The sequence below is a fragment of the Carcharodon carcharias genome (assembly GCF_017639515.1).
Source record: "Carcharodon carcharias isolate sCarCar2 chromosome 29 unlocalized genomic scaffold, sCarCar2.pri SUPER_29_unloc_2, whole genome shotgun sequence".
In the NCBI taxonomy this organism is placed as follows: Eukaryota; Metazoa; Chordata; class Chondrichthyes; order Lamniformes; family Lamnidae; genus Carcharodon; species Carcharodon carcharias.
The window spans coordinates 4,327,044-4,353,985 of record NW_024470665.1 but is presented as its reverse complement, the minus strand read 5'-3'; positions in this window follow the sequence as shown (position 1 = coordinate 4,353,985).

Here is a 26,942-nt window from a genome sequence, read left to right as displayed (position 1 = left end):
GTAACCAGACCCTTATTGTACCATGTGGAAGTGGAGGGCCGGATCACCCTTAAGCATGTGGATCGTTTAAGAAGAAGGGAGAAACCCCCAACAAAACGATGTTCCACCGGTGACCATTCCTGAACCTGTGGTTCCTCTTGAAGTTTCTCAACCAGTGACAGACATACCCGATGTCTCTGTCACAGTGTGGGGACACTGAGCTGCCTGCACCCAATGTGGTATCTGATGTTAATGTGGTTCCAGAGAACGTGGTTCCTGATAAAGAATCGGAAGTCGTGGAGATCCGACATTCCACATGGATCAGGAAACAACCTGAAAGACTGAACTTGTAATTTCATGACCTGTGTCAATATTGTAATTTCCTGAGATAAATATCCTGGTGAATAGAAAATGTACAGAAAAGTTAAAAGTGGTTGGGGGGGGGGGTGGGGGATGTAGTAATTATAGTTCTGATAAGTGTAGGACTGTAGCTGTAAGAATAATCCTGTGTTGTAAGAACATGATCGATGTAAACCAATCAGTTTGCAGCACAGGGAACCTCTCGGGGAGAGTTCTTCTTTAGTTACAGAGCTTGATGCACAGGTGTAGCTGCTGTTGTTGTCTTGTAAATAAAGTTCAATGTTTCCACCAAGGAAAGTTCCCAGGGAAATCAACTCTATAACATAAATGCCACTATGCCACCACCTCCCCTCTGTCCACCAGTCTGGCTTGAGGTCCTATTTTAGTTTAGCTAATGCTGGGTCCCCAATGGTTAGCCCTCACCAGACATTTGTATGGATAAGAGGGTGCAAGACACCATCTATTGAGTCAGGAATGTCAATCTGGAGGCCTGAACCAGGACATCTCAACATTTTGAGGGACTGTTGATGTGTTTCTCTAGAGAAGGAAGAAAACAACCTTTCTACCAGCGGCCTCTTGCATTGCTGACTGACTTCCGAAGAATTCTCTAATATTCTTAGAAGTGACACTTCTTACAGAGCATGGCACAAGTCAGGAGTATGATGGAATATGCCCCACCTGCCTGGATGAGTGCAGCTCTCACAACACTCAAGAAGCTCGACACTATCCAGGACAAAGCAGCCCCGCTTGATTGGCACCCCATCCACAAACATTCACTCCCTCCACCACCGACACACAGTAGCAGCAGTGTGTGTACCATCTACAAGATGCACTGCACCAACTCACCAAGGCTCCTTCGACAGCACATTCCAAACCCACAACCTCTACCATCTAGAAGGACAAGGGCAGCAGACACATGGGGAACACCCACCACCTGGAAGTTCCCCTCCAAGTCACTCACCATCCTGACTTGGAAATATATCGGCCGTTCCTTCACTGTCGCTGGGTCAAAATCCTGGGACTCTCTCCCTAACAGCACTGTGGGTGTACCTACACCACAGGGACAAAATCCTGGAACTCCCTCCCTAACAGCGCTGTGGGTGTACCTACACCACAGGGGACAAAATCCTGGAACTCCCTCCCTAACAGCACTGTGGGTGTACCTACACCACACAGACAAAATCCTGGAACTCCCTCCCTAACAGCGCTGTGGGTGTACCTACACCACATGGACAAAATCCTGGAACTCCCTCCCTAACAGTATTGTGCGTGTACCTACACCACGCGGACAAAACCCTGGAACTCCCTCCCTAACAGCACTGTGGGTGTACCTACACCACAGGGACTGCAGCTGTTCAAGAAGACAGCTCGCCCACCACCTTCTCAAGGGGCAATTAGGGATGGGCAACAAACGCTGGTCCCAGCCAGCGAAGCCCACATCTGGTGAATGAATTAAAAGAAAGAGGGATCGGGGTGTCCTGGTACATGACTCCCGAAAAGCCGGCATGCAGGAGCAACACATAACCAGGAAGGCAAATGGACCATTGGCCTTCCTTGGAAGGAGGATGGGCGTTGGTGAGATTGTATCAGGAGCAGTGTGTACAGTTCTGGTCTCCTTACTTAGGGAGGGATAGACTTGCATTGGAGGCAGCACAGAGGAGGTTCACTGGGCTGATTCCTGGGATGAAGGGGTTTGTCTTATGAGGGAAAGGTTGAGCAGGTTGGGTCCTGTATCCATTGGAGTTCAGAAGGATGAGAGGTGACCTTATTGAAACATATAAGATTCTGAGGGGAATGGACAGGGTGGGTGCTGGGAGAATGTTTCCCCCTTGTGGGGGAATCTAGAATGAGGGGGTACAGTCTCTGAATAAGGGCCCCCCCCTCCCCACAACCCCCTGTTGAAGACAGAGATGAGGAGGAATTTCTTCTCTCACAGGGCCGTGAGCCTGAGAAAGCCTCTTCCCTGGAAAGCAGTGGAGCCTGGGTCAGTGAATATATTCCAGGCTGAGTTAGACAGGTTTCTGATCGACGAGGGAGTCAAGGACTATGCGGGCGTGGGGTTGCAGGGGGGATGCAGACAGGAAATGTGGAGTTAAAGCCACAGTCTCGTCAGGCACTGAATGGGGGAGCAGGTTTGAGGGGCTGAACGGCCTACTTCGGCTCTTATTCCTTACGTTCATGACCAGCACTCACTGACTAACCTGGGTTGGTCTCTTTAGGACCGGTCCCTCCTTAACCAGAGAGGTGATTTAAATCTAAAAGTGCTCTGACTGACGTTGATAGACATGTGACTGACTGATCAGGAAACTCTTCCTGGAGGTAGCAAGCTCACTGACAAGGCAGCCGACAATGGACCACGCTGCCAGATTAACAGAATTTAAAATCACTTCAGATTGCATTAGATTAATTGCCAATTTAATTACACACCAAGTTGATTACACTACATGACAGAGTTGAATTTAACATGCTCATAAATGATGCATCTTTAAGCTGAGTTAACAGTGGGTTAATGTCTTGATAGGCACACAGCAATAACAACAATACTTTTATATCTTGACCTGGAACACAGTAACAACATCCCAAGCAGCATCACAGGAGTGATTATTAGACGTAATTTGAATCCCCAGCTAAACAGGAGATCAGAGGATGTGAGGGGAAACGCTCAGTCAAAGAGGTAGGATTTTAAACAGCATTCAAAATGCTGAGAGAGAGACTGGGGGAGAGATTTATGGAGGGAATTACACAGCTGAGGGACACAGGCAGCTAAAGGCACAGCCGCCGATGGTGGAGTGACTGACTCTCACTGGGGTAAGGGTCCCACACACACACTGACTCTCACTGGGGTACGGGTCCCACACACACTGACTCTCACTGGGGTACAGGTCCCACACACACTGACTCTCACTGGGGTACGGGTTCCACACACACTGTCTCTCACTGGGGTACAGGTCCCACACACACTGTCTCTCACTGGGGTACGGGTCCCACACACACTGACTCTCACTGGGGTACGGGTTCCACACACACACCGACTCTCACTGGGGTACGGGTCCCACACACACTGACTCCCAGTGCGATGTGTGTTTCAGTGATAGTGGTCCCTGGTTGGTCTATAAAGTGCGGGGAGCTGTTGAAAAGTCTATTGCCTTCACCGGAAATGCCCCCAGCAGGTGAGGCTGTAAAAGTTTGTGCATGGACTGTTCTGGACACACTTATTTGTCCCGCACTCTGCTGGTTGGATTGATGTGGCGCTGATGGTGTTTGACGTGCTGTCTTCTCAAAGCAGTGAGAAGCCCGATCCTTCATCAATATTCTGTATAGAAACATAGAAACTAGGAACAAGAGTAGGCCATTCAGCCCTTCGAGCCTGCTCCTCCATTCAGTAGGATCATGGCTGATCCTCTATCTCAACCCCATACTCCCGCTCTCTCCCCACACCCCTCGACACCTTTAGAGTCCAGAAATCTATCTATTTCCTTCTGAAATATATTCAGTGACTTGGTCTCCGCAGCCTCTGTGGTAGAGAATTCCACAGGTTCACCGCCCTCTGAGTGAAGAAGTTTCTCCTCATCTCAGTCCTAAATGGTCTACCCCGTATCCTGAGACTGTGACCCCTTGTTCTAGACCCCCCCACCCCCAGCCAAAGGAAATATCAACCCTGCATCCAGTCTGTCCATCCCTGTCAGAATTTTATACTTTTCAATGAGATCCCCTCTCATTCTTCTAAACTCCAGTGAACACAGGCCTAGTCGGCCCAATCTCTCCCCATACGACAATCCTGCCATCCCAGGAATCAGTCTGGTGAACCTTCGCTGCTCTCCCTCTATGTCACGTATAACCTTTCTGAGGTAAGGAGACCAGGACTGCACACAGTACCCCAGGGGTGGTCTCACCAAGGCCCTGTACAGCTGCAGTAAGACATCCTTGCTCCTGTACTCAAGTCCTCTCACAATGAAGGCCAACATAACATTAACCTCCTTCACTGCTTGCTGTACCTGCATGCTTGCTTTCAGTGACTGGTGTACAAGGACACCCAGGTCCCTTTGTGCACTGATGCCACCCAGAACAGACACCGCCAAGTCCGCTGGTACCAACACCTCCAATGCCACCAGACGCTAACACCCAGTTACCCAGTGGTCAAACACCCCGACACCCAGTCCCCACCACCCAGAGCCTCGACACCCAGAGCCCCGACACCCAGAGCCCCGACACCCAGAGCCCCGACACCCAGAGAGAGAGAGATGGTGCCAGTCAGTGAGCTGTCCGTTGGTTTCTATTGGACACAGATGAGGAGACTGAGAATCAGGCATGAAGCCGCTTCACTGTAGAACCTGGCGGGGCTCCAGAGCACGGCTCCCGAACCCAGGGACGTCTGGGGTAGAGCAGACGTCCGGGTTACAGCCGGCCCCTGGGGTAGAGTGGACGTCTGCAGCGCGCCAGGCGTCTGGGACGCGGTGGGCAGTCCCCCCCTCACCACGCACTTCCCGACATTCCCAACTCCATCGACGGCGACCAGCTCCACCTCCGGGAAGCAGCAGGAGGCGCTGTAACGAGCGGCGGTCCTGTTCAACGCCACGTCGTGGGTCTGGAGTGTGCCGTTGCCCAGGCGAGCGTAAAGGCTGCCAATGCCAGTTCCCAGGTCGGTCAGCACTGCCTCCAGCCACCAGGACTGCCCGCTACAGTTGGCGCTGGGCTGAGGTGGGCAGGGGTAGGCCAAGCGGGCGATGGTGCAGTTCGGAGAGTTGACGTCCTTGACCTGTGGGTGGGGGAGAGAGAGAGAGAGAGAGAGACGACAGGGGTGAACGAGATGGAGCGGGGGGACCGACCAGACCCTGGTTTGAAACAGCTCGCGAAAGGCTGCTCGTGGTGGTTGGAAAGTCTGGGTCCCTTTAAGAGTGAACCAGGACGACCTTGAGGGTGAAATGGAAGCGGGTGATGCCCCTGAATCACGGACATCAGAGCTGGGCTTTTCCCCCTGTTCGGGGGGGTTCTGTCATCTTGCACAGGGAAAGGAACCGGCAGGGAGGGTGGAAACTGATATTTGTGCTGAGCGACGGTTTAACAATGAAACAGTTATGATTCTCCGAATGTCGTCTACTGTCTGATTCAGTAAATGAATATCCAAGTTTGAGACATAGGACTCCCTCAGTACTGACCCTCCGACAGTGCGGCACTCCCTCAGTACTGACCCTCCGACAGTGCGGCACTCCCCCAGTACTGACTCTCTGAAAGTGCAGCACTCCCCCGGTACTGACCCTCTGACAGTGCAGCACTCCCTCAGTACTGACCCTCCGACAGTGCGGCACTCCCTCAGTACTGACCCTCTGACAGTGCGGCATTCCCTCAGTACTGACTCTCTGAAAGTGCAGCACTCCCCCGGTACTGACCCTCTGACAGTGCAGCACTCCCTCAGTACCGACCCTCTGACAGTGCAGCACTCCCTCAGTACTGACCCTCCGACAGTGCGGCACTCCCTCAGTACTGACCCTCTGACAGTGCAGCACTCCCTCAGTATGGACCCTCCGACAGTGCGGCACTCCCTCAGTACTGACCCTCCGACAGTGCGGCACTCCCTCAGTACTGACCCTCCGACAGTGCGGCACTCCCTCAGTGCTGACCCTTTGACAGTGCAGCACTCCCTCAGTACTGACCCTCTAACAGTGCAGAACTCCCTCAGTACTGACCCTCTGACAGTGTGGCACTCCCTCAGTACTGACCCTCTGACAGTGCAGCACTCCCCCGGTACTGACCCTCTGACAGTGCAGCACTCCCTCAGTGCTGACCCTCTGACATTGCGGCACTCCCTCAGTACTGATCCTCCGACAGTGCGGCACTCCCTCAGTACTGATCCTCCGACAGTGCAGCACTCCCTCAGTACTGACCCTCCCACAGTGCAGCACTCCCTCAGTACTGACCCTCCGACAGTGCAGCACTCCCTCAGTATTGACCCTCCGACAGTGCAGCACTCCCTCAGTACTGACCCTCCGACAGTGCAGCACTCCCTCAGTACTGACCCTCTGACAGTGCAGCACTCCCTCAGTACTGACCCTCTGACAGTGCAGCACTCCCTCAGTACTGACCCTCTGACAGCGCAGCACTCCCTCAGTACTGACCCTCTGACAGTGCAGCACTCCCTCAGTACTGACCCTCCGACAGTGCGGCACTCCCTCAGTACTGATCCTCCGACAGTGCGGCACTCCCTCAGTACTGACCCTCTGACAGTGCAGCACTCTCTCAGTACTGACCCTCTGACAGTGCAGCACTCCCTCAGTACTGACCCTCCGACAGTGCGGCACTTCCTCAGTACTGACCCTCCGACAGTGCAGCACTCCCTCAGTACTGACCCTCCGACAGTGCGGCACTTCCTCAGTACTGACCCTCCGACAGTGCAGCACTCCCTCAGTACTGACCCTCTGACAGTGCGGCACTCCCTCAGTACTGACCCTCCGACAGTGCAGCACTCCCTCAGTACTGACACTCTGACAGTGCGGCACTCCCTCAGTACTGACCCTCTGACAGTGCGGCACTCCCTCAGTACTGACCCTCTGACAGTGCGGCACTCCCTCAGTACTGACCCTCTGACAGTGCGGCACTCCCTCAGTACTGACCCTCCGACCGTGCGGCGCTCCCTCACCAGCTACTGTGGGAGCTTGTCAATGTGGACTCCCTGCCCCTCTCAAGCCATTCCCGGATGTGGAGGACTCTGTGCCGCTCAGTACCTGGTCCCTGACTGTGAGATGGAGCACATCATAATTGAAGTCATCGGCTTCTGTGGATGAGGCTTCAATGGTGATTGTAATGGTCGTTCCAGTTGCTGTCCCGTTCGGGACAAAGAAATAGGCCACAGCATCAGCGCTCTCATTTACCCCGACTGTCACGCTGGAGGGGGTGGGTCGAGAGAGAGAGAGAGAGAGAGAGAGAGAATTACACAGGATAGACAACACAGAAACAGGCCATTCAGCCCATCTCCTCCGTGCTGGTGTTCCTGCCCCGCACCAGCCTCCTCCCACCCCCCCTCTCCATCTCACCCCATCCCCATATCCTTCTATTCCTCTCTCCCCCTCATGTGTTTATCCAGCTTCCCCCTTAAATACATCGACACTATTCACCTCGACTGCTCCCTGTGGGAGCGAGTCCCACATTCTCCCCACTCTCTGGGTAAAGAAGTTTCTCCTGAATTCCCCATTGGGTTTATTAGTGACGATGTCATATCGATGGTCCCTAGTTCTGTTCTCACTCCAACAAGTGGAAATATCTTCTCTACCTCCACCCCATCAAAATCCTTTCATCATTTTAAAGACCTCTATCAGGTCACTCCCCTCAGACTTCACTTTTCTACAGAGAAGAGCCCCAGCCTGTTCAGTCTTTCCTGATGGTTATAATCTCTCAGTTCTGGGATCGTCCTTGGGAATGTTCTTTTCACATTCTCCAGTGCCTCAATGTCTTTTCTATAGTATGGAGACCGGAACTGTGCACAGTGCTCCCAGTGTGGTCTAACCAAGAGATATGGAGACTGGAACTGTGCACAGTGCTCCCAGTGTGGTCTAACCAAGGGATACGGAGACCGGAACTGTGCACAGTGCTCCCAGTGTGGTCTAACCAAGGGATATGGAGACCGGAACTGCGCGCAGTGCTCCCAGTGTGGTCTAACCAAGGGATATGGAGACCGGAACTGTGCACAGTGCTCCCAGTTTGGTCTAAACTAGATATTTACAGTTTGCAAATAACTACTGACTTTTTAAATCGACCTGTTAAAAAATGAACTTGAGTAATTATTTTTCTCTTATTTTTGACTTTATTATAAATTGTAAATAATTGGATTGAGAATTCTATCTGTTCCACCAGATAATTCAGCTTGTGACTTCCCGAATGTTCCAAATCCACCCTCTACACAGTTAGTCAGGCTGAAATTAGTTTCCGAGCGACTCACTCAATGGATAGACTTGTATTGCTGCAATCTGTCAATTTTAAAATAAAAAATGGAGTGTTTGATGGGGACAGTGTAGAGGGAACTTTACTCTGTATCTAACCCCGTGCTGTACCTGTCCTGGGAGTGTTTGATGGGGACAGTGTAGAGGGAACTTTACTCTGTATCTAACCCCGTGCTGTACCTGTCCTGGGAGTGTTTGATGGGGACAGTGTAGAGGGAACTTTACTCTGTATCTAACCCCGTGCTGTACCTGTCCTGGGAGTGTTTGATGGGGACAGTGTAGAGGGACCTTTACTCTTTATCTAACCCCGTGCTGTACCTGTCCTGGGAGTGTTTGATGGGGACAGTGTAGAAGGAGATATACGCTGTATCTAACCCCGTGCTGTACCTTTGACATGTTCTAACCTGGAAGGGCTGATACGCTGAGTAAATTTCTGATCATCTCTGACAGAGAGTTTGTACTTTGAAGGAGGCAACTCTGCTTTCAGAGTCACTGTCACATTGAATTCCTCTCCTGTGTGGACAATTTCTCTGTCCTGTACCTGAATGTGGAGAGACAGCGATTTGACTGTTAGAAAACAGAGTTTAGTCCCAGCAAACATTGACATAATTTACTGCGAGACAGGCAATCTGTAAATCTGTGCTCCGGGGAGACAGAGCGAGAGGGAGAGAGAGAGCGAGAGAGACAGAGAGAGGGAGAGAGAAAGAGAGGGAGAGCGAGTCAGAGAGAGGGAAAGAGAGAGTAAGAGAGACAGAGGGAGAGAGAGAGAGAGGGAGAGCGAGTCAGAGAGAGGGAGAGAGAGAGTAAGAGAGAGAGAGAGAGAGGCAGAGTGAGCGATAGGGTGAGAGAGAGAGAGAGAGAGAGAGAGACAGAGAGAGAGAGAGGTGGGTGGTTAGAGAGGGGAAAGAAAGAGAGAGATAGGGAGAGCGGGTCAGATTGAGGGAAGGAAAGGAAGACAGTGAGAGACAGGGCAGTACGGTCAGTGTAGAGACGGGACCGTATGGTCAGTGTAGAGACGGGACCGTACGGTCAGTGTGAGGGATGGGACCGTACGGTCAGTGTAGAGATGGGACCGTACGGTCAGTGTAGAGACGGGACCGTACGGTCAGTGTGAGGGACGGGAGCGTACGGTCAGTGTAGAGATGGGACCGTACGGTCAGTGTAGAGACGGGACCGTACGGTCAGTGCAGAGACGGGACCATACGGTCAATGTGAGAGACGGGACCGTACGGTCAGTGTGAGAGACGGGACCGTACGGTCAGTGTGAGAGACGGGACCGTATGGTCAATGTGAGAGACGGGACCGTACGGTCAGTGTGAGAGACGGGACTGTACGATCAGTTTTATGGAGGGGACCGTACGGTCAGTTAGAGTGACGGGACCGTACGGTCAGTGTAGAGACGGGACTGTACGGTCAGTTTTATGGACGGGACTGTATGGTCAGTGTGAGAGACGGGACTGTACGGTCAGTGTGAGGGACGGGACCGTACGGTCAGTGTAGAGACGGGACCGTACGGTCAGTGTAGAGACGGGACCGTACGGTCAGTGTGAGGGACGGGACCGTACGGTCAGTGTGAGGGACGGGACGGTACGGTCAGTGTAGAGAAGGGACTGTACGGTCAATCTGAGCGACGGGACCGTAGGTCAATTTGGTGACGGGACCGTACGGTCAGTGTGAGGGACGGGACCATACGGTCAGTGTAGAGACGGGACTGTACGGTCAGTGTAGAGATGGGACCGTACGGTCAGTGTAGAGACGGGACTGTACGGTCAGTTTTATGGACGGGACCGTACGGTCAGTGTGAGGGACGGGACCGTACAGTCAGTGTAGAGATGCGACCGTACGGTCAGTGTGAGGGACGGGACCGTACGGTCAGTGTAGAGACGGGACCGTACGGTCAGTGTGAGGGACGGGACCGTACGGTCAGTGTGAGGGACGGGACCGTACGGTCAGTGTAGAGACGGGACTGTACGGTCAGTTTTATGGAGGGGACCGTACGGTCAGTGTGAGGGATGGGACCGTACGGTCAGTGTAGAGACGGGACCGTACGGTCAGTGTGAGGTACGGGACCGTACGGTCAGTGTAGAGACGGGACTGTACAGTCAGTTTTATGGAGGGGACCGTACGGTCAGTGTGAGGGACGGGACCGTACGGTCAGTGTAGAGACGGGACCGTACGGTCAGTGTGAGGGATGGGACCGTATGGTCAGTGTAGAGACGGGACCGTACGGTCAGTGTGAGGTACGGGACCGTACGGTCAGTGTGAGGGACGGGTCCGTACGGTCAATGTGAGGGATGGGACCGTACGGTCAGTGTAGAGACGGGACCGTATGGTCAGTGTGAGGGACGGGACCGTACGGTCAGTGTAGAGACGGGACCGTATGGTCAGTGTGAGGGACGGGACCGTACGGTCAGTGTAAAGACGGGACCGTACGGTCAGTGTGAGGGACGGGACCGTACGGTCAGTGTGAGGGATGGGACTGTACGGTCAGTGTGAGGTACAGGACCGTACGGTCAGTGTGAGGTCCGGGACCATAGGGTCAGTGTAGAGGCGGGACCGTACGGTCAGTGTAGAGACGGGACCGTACGGTCAGTGTGAGGGACAGGACCGTACGGTCAGTGTGAGGGACGGGACCATATGGTCAGTGTAGAGACGGGACCGTACGGTCAGTGTGAGGGACGGGACCGTACGGTCAGTGTAGAGACGGGACCGTACGGTCAGTGTGAGGGACGGGACCGTACGGTCAGTGTGAGGGATGGGACCGTACGGTCACTGTAGAGACGGGTCTGTATGGTCAGTGTAGAGATGGGATCGTACAGTCAGTGTGAGGGACGGGACCGTACGGTCAGTGTAGAGACGGGACCGTACGGTCAGTGTAGAGATGGGACCGTACGGTCAGTGTGAGAGACGGGACCGTACGGTCAGTGTGAGGGACGGGACCGTAATCTCAGTGTGAGGGACGGGACCGTACGGTCAGAGTAGAGACGGGACCGTACGGTCAGTGTAGAGAAGGGACTGTACGGTCAATATGAGCGACGGGACCGTAGGTCAATTTGGTGACGGGACCGTACGGTCAGTGTAGAGACGGGACTGTACGGTCACTGTGAGGGACGGGACCGTACGGTCAGTGTGAGGGACAGGACCGTATGGTCAGTGTAGAGACGGGACCGTACGGTCAGTGTGAGGGACGGGGCCGTCCGGTCATTGTAGGGACAGGGCCGTGCGGTCAGTGTAGAGACAGGGCCGTGCGGTCAGTGTAGAGACAGGGCCGTACCGTCAGTGTAGAGACAGGGCCTTACGGTCAGTGTAGAGACAGGGCCGTGCGGTCAGTGTGAGGGACGGGACCGTACTGTCATTGTGAAGGACCGGACCGTACGGTCAGTGTGAGGGACGGGACCGTACGGTCAGTGTAGAGACGGGACCATACGGTCAGTGTAGAGACGGGACCGTACGGTCAGTGTGAGGGACGGGACCGTACGGTCAGTGTAGAGATGGGACCGTACGGTCGGTGTGAGGGACGTGAACGTACGGTCAGTGTAGAGATGGGACCGTACGGTCAGTGTGAGGGATGGGACCGTACGGTCAGTGTAGAGACGGGACCGTACGGTCAGTGTGAGCTACGGGACCGTACGGTCAGTGTAGAGACGGGACTGTACAGTCAGTTTTATGGAGGGGACCGAACGGTCAGTGTGAGGGACGGGACCATATGGTCAGTGTAGAGACGGGACCGTACGGTCAGTGTGAGGGACGGGACCATATGGTCAGTGTAGAGACGGGACCGTACGGTCAGTGTGAGGGACGGGACCATATGGTCAGTGTAGATACGGGACATTACGGTCAGTGCGACGGACCGGACCGTACGGTCAGTGTGAGGGATGGGACCGTACGGTCAGTGTAGAGACGGGTCTGTACGGTCAGTGTAGAGACGGGTCTGTACGGTCAGTGTAGAGATGGGATCGTACAGTCAGTGTGAGGGACGGGACCGTACGGTCAGTGTAGAGACGGGACCGTACGGTCTGTGTAGAGATGGGACCGTACGGTCAGTGTAGAGATGGGACCGTACGGTCAGTGTTAGGGACGGGACCGTACGGTCAGTGTGAGGGACGGGACCATAAGCTCAGTGTGAGGGACAGGACCATACATGAGTGTAGAGATGAGAACGTACGGTCAGTGTAGAGACGGGACCGTACGGTCAGTGTAGAGACGGGACCGTACGGTCAGTGTGAGGTACGGAACCGTATGGTTAGTGTGAGGGATGGGACCGTACGGTCAGTGTAGAGACGGGACCGTACGGTCAGTGTAGAGACGAGTCCGTACGGTCAGTGTGAGGGACAGGACGGTACGTTCAGTGTAGAGACGGGACCGTATGGTCAGTGTGAGGGACGGGACAGTACGGTCAGTGTAGAGACGGGACCGTATGGTCAGTGTGAGGGACGGGACCGTACGGTCAGTGTAGAGACGGGACCGTACGGTCAGTGTGAGGGACGGGACCGTACGGTCAGTGTGAGGGATGGGACCGTACGGTCAGTGTGAGGTACGGGACCGTACGGTCAGTGTGAGGTCCGGGACCATAGGGTCAGTGTAGAGGCGGGACCGTACGGTCAGTGTAGAGACGGGACCGTACGGTCAGTGTGAGGGACGGGACCGTACGGTCAGTTTGAGGGACGGGACCATATGGTCAGTGTAGAGACGGGACCGTACGGTCAGTGTGAGGGACGGGACTGTACGGTCAGTGTAGAGACGGGACCGTACGGTCAGTGTGAGGGACCGGACCGTACGGTCAGTGTGAGGGATGGGACCGTACGGTCAGTGTAGAGACTGGTCTGTACAGTCAGTGTAGAGATGGGATCGTACAGTCAGTGTGAGGGACGGGACCGTACGGTCAGTGTAGAGACGGGACCGTACGGTCAGTGTAGAGATGGGATCGTACAGTCAGTGTGAGGGACGGGACCGTACGGTCAGTGTAGAGACGGGACCGTACGGTCAGTGTAGAGACGGGACCATACGGTCAGTGTGAGGGACAGGACCGTAGGGTCAGTGTAGAGACGGGACCGTACGTTCAGTGTGAGGGACGGGACCGTACGGTCAGTGTAGAGACCGGACCGTACGGTCAGTGTGAGGGACGTGAACATATGGTCAGTGTAGAGACGGGACTGTATGGTCAGTTTTATGGACGGGACTGTACGGTCAGTGTGAGTTACGGGACCGTACGGTCAGTGTAGACATGGGACCGTACGGTCAGTTTTATGGACGGGATCGTACGGTCAGTGTGAGGGACGGGACCGTACGGTCAGTGTGAGGGACGGGACCGTACGGTCAGTGTGAGGGACAGGACCGTACGTTCAGTGTGAGGGACGGGACCGTACGGTCAGTGTGAGGGACAGGACCGTACGTTCAGTGTGAGGGACGGGACCGTACGGTCAGTGTAGAGATGGGACCGTACGGTCAGTGTGAGGGATGGGACAGTACGGTAAGTGTAGAGACGGACCGTACATGTCAGTGTAGAGACGGGACCGTACGGTCAGTGTGAGAGACGGGACCGTATGGGCAGTGTGAGGTACGGGACCGTACGGTCAGTGTGAGAGACGGGACCGTATGGTCAGTGTGAGGTACGGGACCGTACGGTCAGTGTGAGGGACTGGACCATACCGTCAGTGTAGAGATCGGACCATACGGTCAGTGTAGAGACAGGACCGTACGGTCAGTGTGAGGGATGGAACCGTACGGTCAGTGTAGAGACGGGAGCATACGGTCAGTGTAGAGACAAGTCCGTACGGTCAATGTGAGGGACGGGACCGTACGGTCAGTGTAGAGATGTGAACGTACGGTCAGTGTAGAGACACGACCTTACGGTCAGTGTGAGGGACGGGAACGTACGGTCAGTGTAGAGACGGGACCGTACGGTCAGTGTGAGTGACGGGACCGTACGGTCAGTGAAGAGTTGGGACCGTACGGTCAGTGTGAGGGACGGGACCGTACGGTCAGTGTATAGATGGGACCGTACGGTCAGTGTAGAAATGGGCCCGTATGGTCAGTGTGAGAAACGGAACCGTACGGTCAGTGTGAGGGATGGGATCGTATGATCAATGTGAGGGACGGGACCGTACGGTCAGTGTGAGTGACTGGACCGTACGGTCAGTGTAGAGATGGGACCATACGGTCAGTGTAGAGACAAGTCCGTACGGTCAATGTGAGGGACAGGACCGTACGGTCAATGTGAGAGACGGGACCATACGGTCAGTCTAGTGAGGGGACAGTATGGTCAGTGTGAAGGATGGGACCGTACGGTCAGTGTAGAGACGGGACCGTACGGTCAGTGTGAGGGACGGGACCGTACGGTCAGTGTAGAGAAGGGACCATACGTTCAGTGTAGAGACGGGACCGTACGGTCAGTGTGAGGGACGGGACCGTACGGTCAGTGTGAGGGACGGACCGTACGGTCAGTGTGAGGGACGGGACCGTACGGTCAGTGTAGAGAAGGGACCGTACGTTCAGTGTGAGGTAGGGGACCGTACGGTCAGTGTGAGGGACGGGACCGTACGGTCAGTGTAGAGACGGGACCGTACGGTCAGTGTGAGGGACGGGACCGTACGGTCAGTGTGAGGGACCAGACCATACCGTCAGTGTAGAGATCGGACCATACGGTCAGTGTAGAGACGGGACCGTATGGTCAGTGTGAGGTACGGGACCGTACGTTCAGTGTGAGGGATGGGACCGTACGGTCAGTGTGAGGGACGGGACCGTATGGTCAGTGTAGAGACGGGACCGTATGGTCAGTGTAGAGATGGGACCGTACGGTCAGTGTAGAGACGGGCCCGTACAGTCAGTGTGAGGGACGGGACCGTACATTCAGTGTAGAGACTGGACCGTACGGTCAGTGTGAGGGACGGGACGGTATGGTCAGTGTGAGTGATGGTACCGTACGGTCAGTGTAGAGACGGGACCGTATGGTCAGTGTGAGGGACGGGACCGTACGGTCAGTGTAGAGAAGGGACCGTACGGTCAGTGTGAGAGATGGGACCGTACGGTCAGTGTGAGGGATGGGACCCTACGGTCAGTGTAGAGACGGGACCGTACGTTCAGTGAAGAGACGGGACCGTACGGTGAATCTAGAGAAGGGACCGTGCGGTCAGTGTGAGGGACGGGACCGTATGGTCAGTGTAGAGACGGGACCGTACGGTCAGTGTAGAGAAGGGACCGTATGGTCAGTGTGAGGGATGAGACCGTACGGTCAGTGTAGAGACGGGACCGTACGGTGAGTGTAGAGACGGGATCGTACGGTCAGTGTGAGGGACGGGACCGTACAGTCAGTGTGAGGGACGGGACCGTACGGTCAGTGTGAGGGACGGGACTGTACGGTCAGTGTGAGGGACGGGACCGTACGGTCAGTGTAGAGATGGGACCGTACGGTCAGTGTGAGGGATGGGACAGTACGGTAAGTGTAGAGACGGACCGTACATGTCAGTGTAGAGACGGGACCGTACGGTCAGTGTGAGAGACGGGACCGTATGGGCAGTGTGAGGTACGGGACCGTACGGTCAGTGTGAGAGACGGGACCGTATGGTCAGTGTGAGGTACGGGACCGTACGGTCAGTGTGAGGGACTGGACCATACCGTCAGTGTAGAGATCGGACCATACGGTCAGTGTAGAGACAGGACCGTACGGTCAGTGTGAGGGATGGAACCGTACGGTCAGTGTAGAGACGGGAGCATACGATCAGTGTAGAGACAAGTCCGTATGGTCAATGTGAGGGACGGGACCGTACGGTCAGTGTAGAGATGTGAACGTACGGTCAGTGTAGAGACGCGACCTTACGGTCAGTGTGAGGGACGGGAACGTACGGTCAGTGTAGAGACGGGACCGTACGGTCAGTGTGAGTGACGGGACCGTACGGTCAGTGAAGAGTTGGGACCGTACGGTCAGTGTGAGGGACGGGACCGTACGGTCAGTGTATAGATGGGACCGTACGGTCAGTGTAGAAATGGGCCCGTATGGTCAGTGTGAGAAACGGAACCGTACGGTCAGTGTGAGGGATGGGATCGTATGATCAATGTGAGGGACGGGACCGTATGGTCAGTGTGAGTGACGGGACCGTACGGTCAGTGTAGAGATGGGACCATACGGTCAGTGTAGAGACAAGTCCGTACGGTCAATGTGAGGGACAGGACCGTACGGTCAATGTGAGAGACGGGACCATACGGTCAGTCTAGTGAGGGGACAGTATGGTCAGTGTAGAGACGGGACCGTACGGTCAGTGTAGAGAGGGGACCGTATGGTCAGTGTGAGGGATGAGACCGTACGGTCAGTGTAGAGACGGGACCGTACGGTCAGTGTAGAGACGGGATCGTACGGTCAGTGTGAGGGACGGGACCGTACAGTCAGTGTGAGGGACGGGACCGTACGGTCAATGTGAGGGACGGGACTGTACGGTCAGTGTGAGGGACGGGACCGTACGGTCAGTGTAGAGATGGGACCGTACGGTCAGTGTGAGGGATGGGACAGTACGGTAAGTGTAGAGACGGACCGTACATGTCAGTGTAGAGACGGGACCTTACGGTCAGTGTGAGAGACGGGACCGTGTGGGCAGTGTGAGGTACGGGACCGTACGGTCAGTGTGAGAGACGGGACCGTATGGTCAGTGTGAGGTACGGGACCGTACGGTCAGTGTGAGGGACTGGACCATACCGTCAGTGTAGAGATCGGACCATACGGTCAGTGTAGAGACAGGACCGTACGGTCAGTGTGAGGGATGGAACCGTACGGTCAGTGTAGAGACGGGAGCATACGGTCAGTGTAGAGACAAGTCCGTACGGTCAATGTGAGGGACGGGACCGTACGGTCAGTGTAGAGATGTGAACGTACGGTCAGTGTAGAAACGCGACCTTACGGTCAGTGTGAGGGACGGGAACGTACGGTCAGTGTAGAGACGGGACCGTACGGTCAGTGTGAGTGACAGGACCGTACGGTCAGTGAAGAGTTGGGACCGTACGGTCAGTGTGAGGGACGGGACCGTACGGTCAGTGTATAGATGGGACCGTACGGTCAGTGTAGAAATGGGCCCGTATGGTCAGTGTGAGAAACGGAACCGTACGGTCAGTGTGAGGGATGGGATCGTATGATCAATGTGAGGGACGGGACCGTATGGTCAGTGTGAGTGACGGGACCGTACGGTCAGTGTAGAGATGGGACCATACGGTCAGTGTAGAGACAAGTCCGTACGGTCAATGTGAGGGACAGGACCGTACGGTCAATGTGAGAGACGGGACCATACGGTCAGTCTAGTGAGGGGACAGTATGGTCAGTGTGATGGATGGGACCGTACGGTCAGTGTAGAGACGGGACCGTACGGTCAGTGTGAGGGACGGGACCGTACGGTCAGTGTAGAGACCGGACCGTACGGTCAGTGTGAGGGACGGGACCGTACGGTCAGTGCAGAGATGGGACTGTATGGTCAGTTTTATGGACGGGACCGTACGGTCAGTGTGAGTTACGGGACCGTACGGTCAGTGTAGACATGAGACCGTACGGTCAGTTTTATGGACGGGACCGTACGGTCAGTGTGAGGGACGGGACCATACGGTCAGTGTGAGGGACAGGACCATACGTTCAGTGTGAGGGACGGGACCGTACGGTCAGTGTGAGGGACGGGACCGTACGTTCAGTGTGAGGGACGGGACCGTACGGTCAGTGTAGAGACGGGACCGTACGGTCAGTGTGAGGGATGGGACCGTACGGTCAGTGTAGAGACGGGACCGTACGTTCAGTGTGAGGGACGGGACCGTACCGTCATTGAGAGGGACGGGACCATACGGTCAGTGTAGAGACGGGACCGTATGGTCAGTGTGAGGGACGGGACCGTACGGGCAGTGTGAGGGACGGGACCGTACGGTCAGTGTAGAGACGGGTCCGTACGGTCAATGTGAGGGACGGGACCGTACGGTCAGTGTGAGGGATGGGACCGTACGGTCAGTGTAGAGACGGGACCGTACGGTCAATATGAGGGACGGAACCTTATGGGCAGTGTAGAGACGGGACCGTACGGTCAGTGTGAGATACGGGACCGTACGGTCAGTGTGAGGGACGGGACCGTACGGTCAGTGTGAGATACGGGACCGTACGGTCAGTGTGAGGGACGGGACCGTACGGTCAGTGTGAGGGACCAGACCATACCGTCAGTGTAGAGATCGGACCATACGGTCAGTGTAGAGACGGGACCGTATGGTCAGTGTGAGGGACGGGACCGTACGTTCAGTGTGAGGGACGGGACCGTACGGTCAGTGTGAGGGACGGGACCGTATGGTCAGTGTAGAGACGGGACCGTACGGTCAGTGTAGAGACGGGCCCGTACGGTCAGTGTAGAGACGGGACCGTACAGTCAGTGTGAGGGACGGGACCGTACATTCAGTGTAGAGACGGGACCGTAGGGTCAGTGTGATTGACGGGACCGTACGGTCAGTGTAGAGACGGGACCGTACGGTCAGTGTGAGTGATGGGACCGTACGGTCAGTGTAGAGACGGGACCGTATGGTCAGTGTGAGGGACGGGACCGTACGGTCAGTGTGAGAGAAGGGACCGTACGGTCAGTGTGAGGGACGGGACCGTACGGTCAGTGTGAGGGACGGGACCGTACGGTCAGTGTGAGGGACGGGACCGTACGTTCAGTGTGAGGGACGGGACCGTACGGTCAGTGTGAGGGACAGGACCGTACGTTCAGTGTGAGGGACGGGACCGTACGGTCAGTGTAGAGACGGGACCGTACGGTCAGTGTGAGGGATGGGACCGTACGGTCAGTGTAGAGACGGGACCGTACGTTCAGTGTGAGGGACGGGACCGTACGTTCAGTGTAGAGACGGGACCGTACGGTCAGTGTGAGGGACGGGACCGTATGGTCAGTGTAGAGATGGGACCGTACGGTCAGAGTGAGGGATGGGACAGTACGGTAAGTGTAGAGACGGACCGTACATGTCAGTGTAGAGACGGGACCGTACGGTCAGTGTGAGAGACGGGACCGTATGGGCCGTGTGAGGTACGGGACCGTACGGTCAGTGTGAGAGACGGGACCGTATGGTCAGTGTGAGGTACGGGACCGTACGGTCAGTGTGAGGGACTGGACCATACCGTCAGTGTAGAGATCGGACCATACGGTCAGTGTAGAGACAGGACCGTACGGTCAGTGTGAGGGATGGAACCGTACGGTCAGTGTAGAGACGGGAGCATACGGTCAGTGTAGAGACAAGTCCGTACGGTCAATGTGAGGGACGGGACCGTACGGTCAGTGTTGAGATGTGAACGTACGGTCAGTGTAGAGACGCGACCTTACGGTCAGTGTGAGGGACGGGAACGTACGGTCAGTGTAGAGACGGGACCGTACGGTCAGTGTGAGTGACAGGACCGTACGGTCAGTGAAGAGTTGGGACCGTACGGTCAGTGTGAGGGACGGGACCGTACGGTCAGTGTATAGATGGGACCGTACGGTCAGTGTAGAAATGGGCCCGTATGGTCAGTGTGAGAAACGGAACCGTACGGTCAGTGTGAGGGATGGGATCGTATGATCAATGTGAGGGACGAGACCGTACGGTCAGTGTGAGTGACGGGACCGTACGGTCAGTGTAGAGATGGGACCATACGGTCAGTGTAGAGACAAGTCCGTACGGTCAATGTGAGGGACAGGACCGTACGGTCAATGTGAGAGACGGGACCATACGGTCAGTCTAGTGAGGGGACAGTATGGTCAGTGTGATGGATGGGACCGTACGGTCAGTGTAGAGACGGGACCGTACGGTCAGTGTGAGGGACGGGACCGTACGGTCAGTGTAGAGACCGGACCGTACGGTCAGTGTGAGGGACGGGACCGTACGGTCAGTGCAGAGACGGGACTGTATGGTCAGTTTTATGGACGGGACCGTACGGTCAGTGTGAGTTACGGGACCGTACGGTCAGTGTAGACATGAGACCGTACGGTCAGTTTTATGGACGGGACCGTACGGTCAGTGTGAGGGACGGGACCGTACAGTCAGTGTGAGGGACAGGACCATACGTTCAGTGTGAGGGACGGGACTGTACGGTCAGTGTGAGGGACGGGACCGTACGTTCAGTGTGAGGGACGGGACCGTACGGTCAGTGTAGAGACGGGACCGTACGGTCAGTGTGAGGGATGGGACCGTACGGTCAGTGTAGAGACGGGACCGTACGTTCAGTGTGAGGGACGGGACCGTACCGTCATTGAGAGGGACGGGACCATACGGTCAGTGTAGAGACGGGACCGTATGGTCAGTGTGAGGGACGGGACCGTACGGTCAGTGTGAGGGACGGGACCGTACGGGCAGTGTGAGGGACGGGACCGTACGGTCAGTTTAGAGACGGGTCCGTACGGTCAATGTGAGGGACGGGACCGTACGGTCAGTGTGAGGGATGGGACCGTACGGTCAGTGTAGAGACGGGACTGTACGGTCAATATGAGGGACGGAACCTTATGGTCAGTGTAGAGACGGGACCGTACGGTCAGTGTGAGATGCGGGACCGTACGGTCAGTGTGAGGGACGGGACCGTACGGTCAGTGTGAGGGACCAGACCATACCGTCAGTGTAGAGATCGGACCATACGGTCAGTGTAGAGACGGGACCGTATGGTCAGTGTGAGGGACGGGACCGTACGGTCAGTGTGAGGGACGGGACCGTATGGTCAGTGTAGAGACGGGACCGTACGGTCAGTGTAGAGACGGGCCCGTACGGTCAGTGTAGAGACGGGCCCGTACAGTCAGTGTGAGGGACGGGACCGTACATTCAGTGTAGAGACGGGACCGTACGGTCAGTGTGAGGGACGGGACGGTACGGTCAGTGTGAGTGATGGGACCGTACGGTCAGTGTAGAGACGGGACCGTATGGTCAGTGTGAGGGACGGGACCGTACGGTCAGTGTGAGAGAAGGGACCGTACGGTCAGTGTGAGGGACGGGACCGTACGGTCAGTGTGAGGGACGGGACCGTACGGTCAGTGTGAGGGACGGGACCGTACGTTCAGTGTGAGGGACGGGACCGTACGGTCAGTGTGAGGGACAGGACCGTACGTTCAGTGTGAGGGACGGGACCGTACGGTCAGTGTAGAGACGGGACCGTACGGTCAGTGTGAGGGATGGGACCGTACGGTCAGTGTAGAGACGGGACCGTACTTTCACTGTGAGGGACGGGACCGTACCGTCATTGAGAGGGACGGGACCATACGGTCAGTGTAGAGACGGGACCGTACGGTCAGTGTGAGGGACGGGACCGTACGGTCAGTGTAGAGACGGGACCGTACGTTCAGTGAAGAGACGGGACCGTACGGTGAATCTAGAGAAGGGACCGTGCGGTCAGTGTGAGGGACGGGACCGTATGGTCAGTGTAGAGACGGGACCGTACGGTCAGTGTAGAGAAGGGACCGTATGGTCAGTGTGAGGGATGAGACCGTACGGTCAGTGTAGAGACGGGACCGTACGGTCAGTGTAGAGACGGGATCGTTCGGTCAGTGTGAGGGACGGGACCGTACAGTCAGTGTGAGGGACGGGACCGTACGGTCAGTGTGAGGGACGGGACCGTATGGTCAGTGTAGAGATGGGACCGTACGGTCAGTGTGAGGGATGGGACAGTACGGTAAGTGTAGAGACGGACCGTACATGTCAGTGTAGAGACGGGACCGTACGGTCAGTGTGAGAGACGGGACCGTATGGTCAGTGTGAGGTACGGGACCGTACGGTCAGTGTGAGAGACGGGACCGTATGGTCAGTGTGAGGTACGGGACCGTACGGTCAGTGTGAGGGACTGGACCATACCGTCAGTGTAGTGATCGGACCATACGGTCAGTGTAGAGACAGGACCGTACGGTCAGTGTGAGGGATGGAACCGTACGGTCAGTGTAGAGACGGGAGCATACGGTCAGTGTAGAGACAAGTCCGTACGGTCAATGTGAGGGACGGGACCGTACGGTCAGTGTGAGGGACGGGACCGTACGGTCAGTGTAGAGACGTGAACGTACGGTCAGTGTAGAGACGCGACCTTACGGTCAGTGTGAGTGACGGGACCGTACGGTCAGTGAAGAGTTGGGACCGTACGGTCAGTGTGAGGGACGGGACCGTACGGTCAGTGTATAGATGGGACCGTACGGTCAGTGTAGAAATGGGCCCGTATGGTCAGTGTGAGAAACGGAACCGTACGGTCAGTGTGAGGGATGGGATCGTATGATCAATGTGAGGGACGGGACCGTACGGTCAGTGTGAGTGACGGGACCGTACGGTCAGTGTAGAGATGGGACCATACGGTCAGTGTAGAGACAAGTCCGTACGGTCAATGTGAGGGACAGGACCGTACGGTCAATGTGAGAGACGGGACCATACGGTCAGTCTAGTGAGGGGACAGTATGGTCAGTGTGAAGGATGGGACCGTACGGTCAGTGTAGAGACGGGACCGTACGGTCAGTGTGAGGGACGGGACCGTACGGTCAGTGTGAGGGACGGACCGTACGGTCAGTGTGAGGGACGGGACCGTACGGTCAGTGTAGAGAAGGGACCGTACGGTCAGTGTAGAGACGGGACCGTACGGTCAATGTGAGGGACGGACCGTACGGTCAGTGTAGAGACGGGTCCGTACGGTGAATGTGAGGGACGGAACCGTACGGTCAGTGTGAGGGACGGGACCGTACGGTCAGTCTAGAGACGGGACATTACGGTCAGTGTGAGGGACGGTACCGTATGGTCAGTCTAGAGACGGGACAGTACGGTCAGTGTGAGGGACGGGACCGTACGGTCAGTGTGAGGGATGGGTCCGTACGGTCAGTGTGAGGGACGGGTCCGTATGGTCAGTCTAGAGACGGGACAGTACGGTCAGTGTGAGGGACGGGACCGTACGGTCAGTGTGAGGGATGGGACCGTACGGTCAGTGTAAGGGACGGGACCATAACGTCAGTGTAGAGATCGGACCATACGGTCAGTGTAGAGACGGGACCGTATGGTCAGTGTGAGGGATGGGACCGTACGGTCAGTGAAGAGACGGGACCGTACGTTCAGTGTGAGGGAGGGGACCCTACGGTCAGTGTGAGGGACGGGACCGTACGGTCAGTGTAGAGACGGGACTGTACGTTCAGTGTGAGGGAGGGGACCCTACGGTCAGTGTGAGGGAGGGGACCCTACGGTCAGTGTGAGGGACGGGACCGTACGGTCAGTGTAGAGACGGGTCTGTACGGTCAGTGTAGAGAGGGGACCGTACGGTCATTGTGAGGGACAGGACCGTATGGTCAGTGTGAGGGACAGGACCGTACGGTCAGTGTGAGGGATGGGACCGTACGGTCAGTGTGAGGGCTGGGACCGTAAGGTAATTCTAGAGACGGGACCGTACGGTCAGTGTAGAGACGGGACCGTACGGTCAGTGAAGAGACGGGACAATACGGTCAGTGTGAGGGACGGGATCGTACGGTCAGTGTAGAGACGCGACCTTACGGTCAGTGTAGAGACAGGACAGTACGGCCAGTGTGAGGGATGGGACCATATGGTCAGTCTAGTGAGGGGACAGTACGGTCAGTGTGAGGGACGGGACCGTACGGTCAGTGTAGAGACGGGACCGTATGGTCAGTGTAGAGACGGGACCGTATGGTCAGTGTGAGGGACAGGACCGTACGGTCAGTGTAGAGACGGGACCGTATGGTCAGTGTAGAGACTGGACTGTACGATCAATCTAGAGAAGGGACCGTACGGTTAGTATGAGGGACGGGACCGTACGGTCAGTGTAGAGATGGGACCGTACAGTCAGTGTAGAGACGGACCGTACGGTCAGTGTGAGGGATGGGACCGTACGGTCAGTGTAGAGACGGGACCGTACGGTCGGTGTAGAGACGGGACCGTACGGTCGGTGTAGAGACGGGACCGTACGGTCAGTGTAGAGACGGGGCCGTACGGTCAGTGTAGAGACGGGACCGTACGGTCAGTGTGAGGGACGGTACGGTCAGTGTAGAGACAGGGCCGTACGGTCAGTGTAGAGTTGGGACCGTATGGTCAGTGTGAGGGATGGGACCGTACGGTCAGTGTCGAGATGGGACCGTACGGTCAGTGTGAGGGACGGGACCGTACGGTCAGTGTGAGGGACGGGACTATACGGTCAGTGTAGAGATGGGACCGTACGGTCAGTGTAGAGATGGGACCGTATGGTCAGTGTGAGGGACGGGACCGTACGGTCAGTGTGAGGGACGAGACCATACGGTCAGTGTAGAGACGGGACAGTACGGTCAGTGTGAGGGATGGGACCATACGGTCAGTGTAGAGACGGGACCGTACGGTCAGTGTAGAGACGGGACCGTATGGTCAGTGTGGGGGACGGGACCGTACGGTCAGTGTAGAGACGGGACCGTACGGTCAGTGTGAGGGACGGGACCGTACGGTCAGTGTAGAGACGGGACCGTATGGTCAGTGTAGAGATGGGACCGTACGGTCAATGTGAGGGACGGAACCGTACGGTCAGTGTAGAGACGGGACCGTATGGTCAGTGTAGAGATGGGACCGTACGGTCAATGTGAGGGACGGAACCGTACGGTCAGTGTGAGAGATGGGACCGTACGATCAATCTAGAGAAGGGACCGTACGGTTAGTATGAGGGACGGGACCGTACGGTCAGTGTAGAGACGGGACCGTACGGTCAGTGTAGAGACGGGACCGTACGGTCAGTGTGAGGGATGGGACCGTACGGTCAGTGCAGAGACGGGACCGTACGGTCAGTGTAGAGATGGGACCGTACGGTCAGTGTAGAGACGGGACCGTATGGTCGGTGTAGGGACGGGACCGTACGGTCCGTGTGAGGAATGGGATCGTACGGTCAGTGTGAGGGACGGGACCATACCGTCAGTGTAGAGATCGGACCATACGGTCAGTGTAGAGACGGGACCGTATGGTCAGTGTGAGGGACGGGACCGTACGGTCAGTGTGAGGGACGGGACTATACGGTCAGTGTAGAGATGGGACCGTACGGTCAGTGTAGAGATGGGACCGTATGGTCAGTGTGAGGGACGGGACCGTACGGTCAGTGTGAGGGACGAGACCATACGGTCAGTGTAGAGACGGGACAGTACGGTCAGTGTGAGGGATGGGACCATACGGTCAGTGTAGAGACGGGACCGTACGGTCAGTGTAGAGACGGGACCGTATGGTCAGTGTGAGGGACGGGACCGTACGGTCAGTGTAGAGACGGGACCGTACGGTCAGTGTGAGGGACGGGACCGTACGGTCAGTGTAGAGACGGGACCGTATGGTCAGTGTAGAGATGGGACCGTACGGTCAATGTGAGGGACGGAACCGTACGGTCAGTGTCATAGATGGGACCGTACGATCAATCTAGAGAAGGGACCGTACGGTTAGTATGAGGGACGGGACCGTACGGTCAGTGTAGAGACGGGACCGTACGGTCAGTCTAGTGAGGGGACAGTACGGTCAGTGTGAGGGATGGGACCGTACGGTCAGTGTAGAGACGGGATCGTATGGTCAGTGTAGAGACGGGACCGTACGATCAATCTAGAGAAGGGACCGTACGGTTAGTATGAGGGACGGGACCGTACGGTCAGTGTAGAGACGGGACCGTACGGTCAGTGTAGAGATGGGACCGTACGGTCAGTGTAGAGACGGGACCATACGGTTGGTGTAGAGACGGGACCGTACGGTCGGTGTAGAGACGGGACCGTACGGTCAGTGTGAGGGACGGGACCGTACGGTCAGTGTAGAGACGGGACCGTACGGTCAGTGTGAGAGACGGGACCGTACGGTCAGTGTAGAGACGGAACCGTACGGTCAGTGTAGAGACGGAATGGTACGGTCAGTGTAGAGACAGGGCCGTACGGTCAGTGTAGAGTTGGGACCGTACGGTCAGTGTGAGGGACGAAACGGTCAGTGTAGAGACAGGGCCGTACGGTAAGTGTAGAGTTGGGACCGTACGGTCAATGTGAGGGACGGAACCGTACGGTCAGTGTGAGAGATGGGACCGTACGATCAATCTAGAGAAGGGACCGTACGGTTAGTATGAGGGACGGGACCGTACGGTCAGTGTAGAGACGGGACCGTATGGTCAGTGTAGAGACGGGACCGTACGATCAATCTAGAGAAGGGACTGTACGGTTAGTATGAGGGACGGGACCGTACGGTCAGTGTAGAGACGGGACCGTACAGTCAGTGTAGAGATGGGACCGTACGGTCAGTGTAGAGACGGGACCGTACGGTCGGTGTAGAGACGGGACCGTACGGTCAGTGTAGAGACGGGACTGTACGGTCAGTGTGAGGGACGGGACCGTACGGTCAGTGTGAGGGACGGGACCGTACGGTCAGTGTAGAGACAGGGCCGTACGGTCAGTGTAGAGTTGGGACCGTACGGTCAGTGTGAGGGACGGTACGGTCAGTGTAGAGACAGGGCCGTACGGTCAGTGTAGAGACGGGACCGTACGGTCAGTGTGAGGGACGGGACTGTACGGTCAGTGTCGAGATGGGACCGTACGGTCAGTGTGAGGGACGGGACTGTACGGTCAGTGTCGAGATGGGACCGTACGGTCAGTGTAGAGATGGGACCGTATGGTCAGTGTGAGGGACGGGACCGTACGGTCAGTGTGAGGGATGGGACCATACGGTCAGTGTAGAGAGGGGACCGTACGGTCAGTGTAGCGACGGGACCGTATG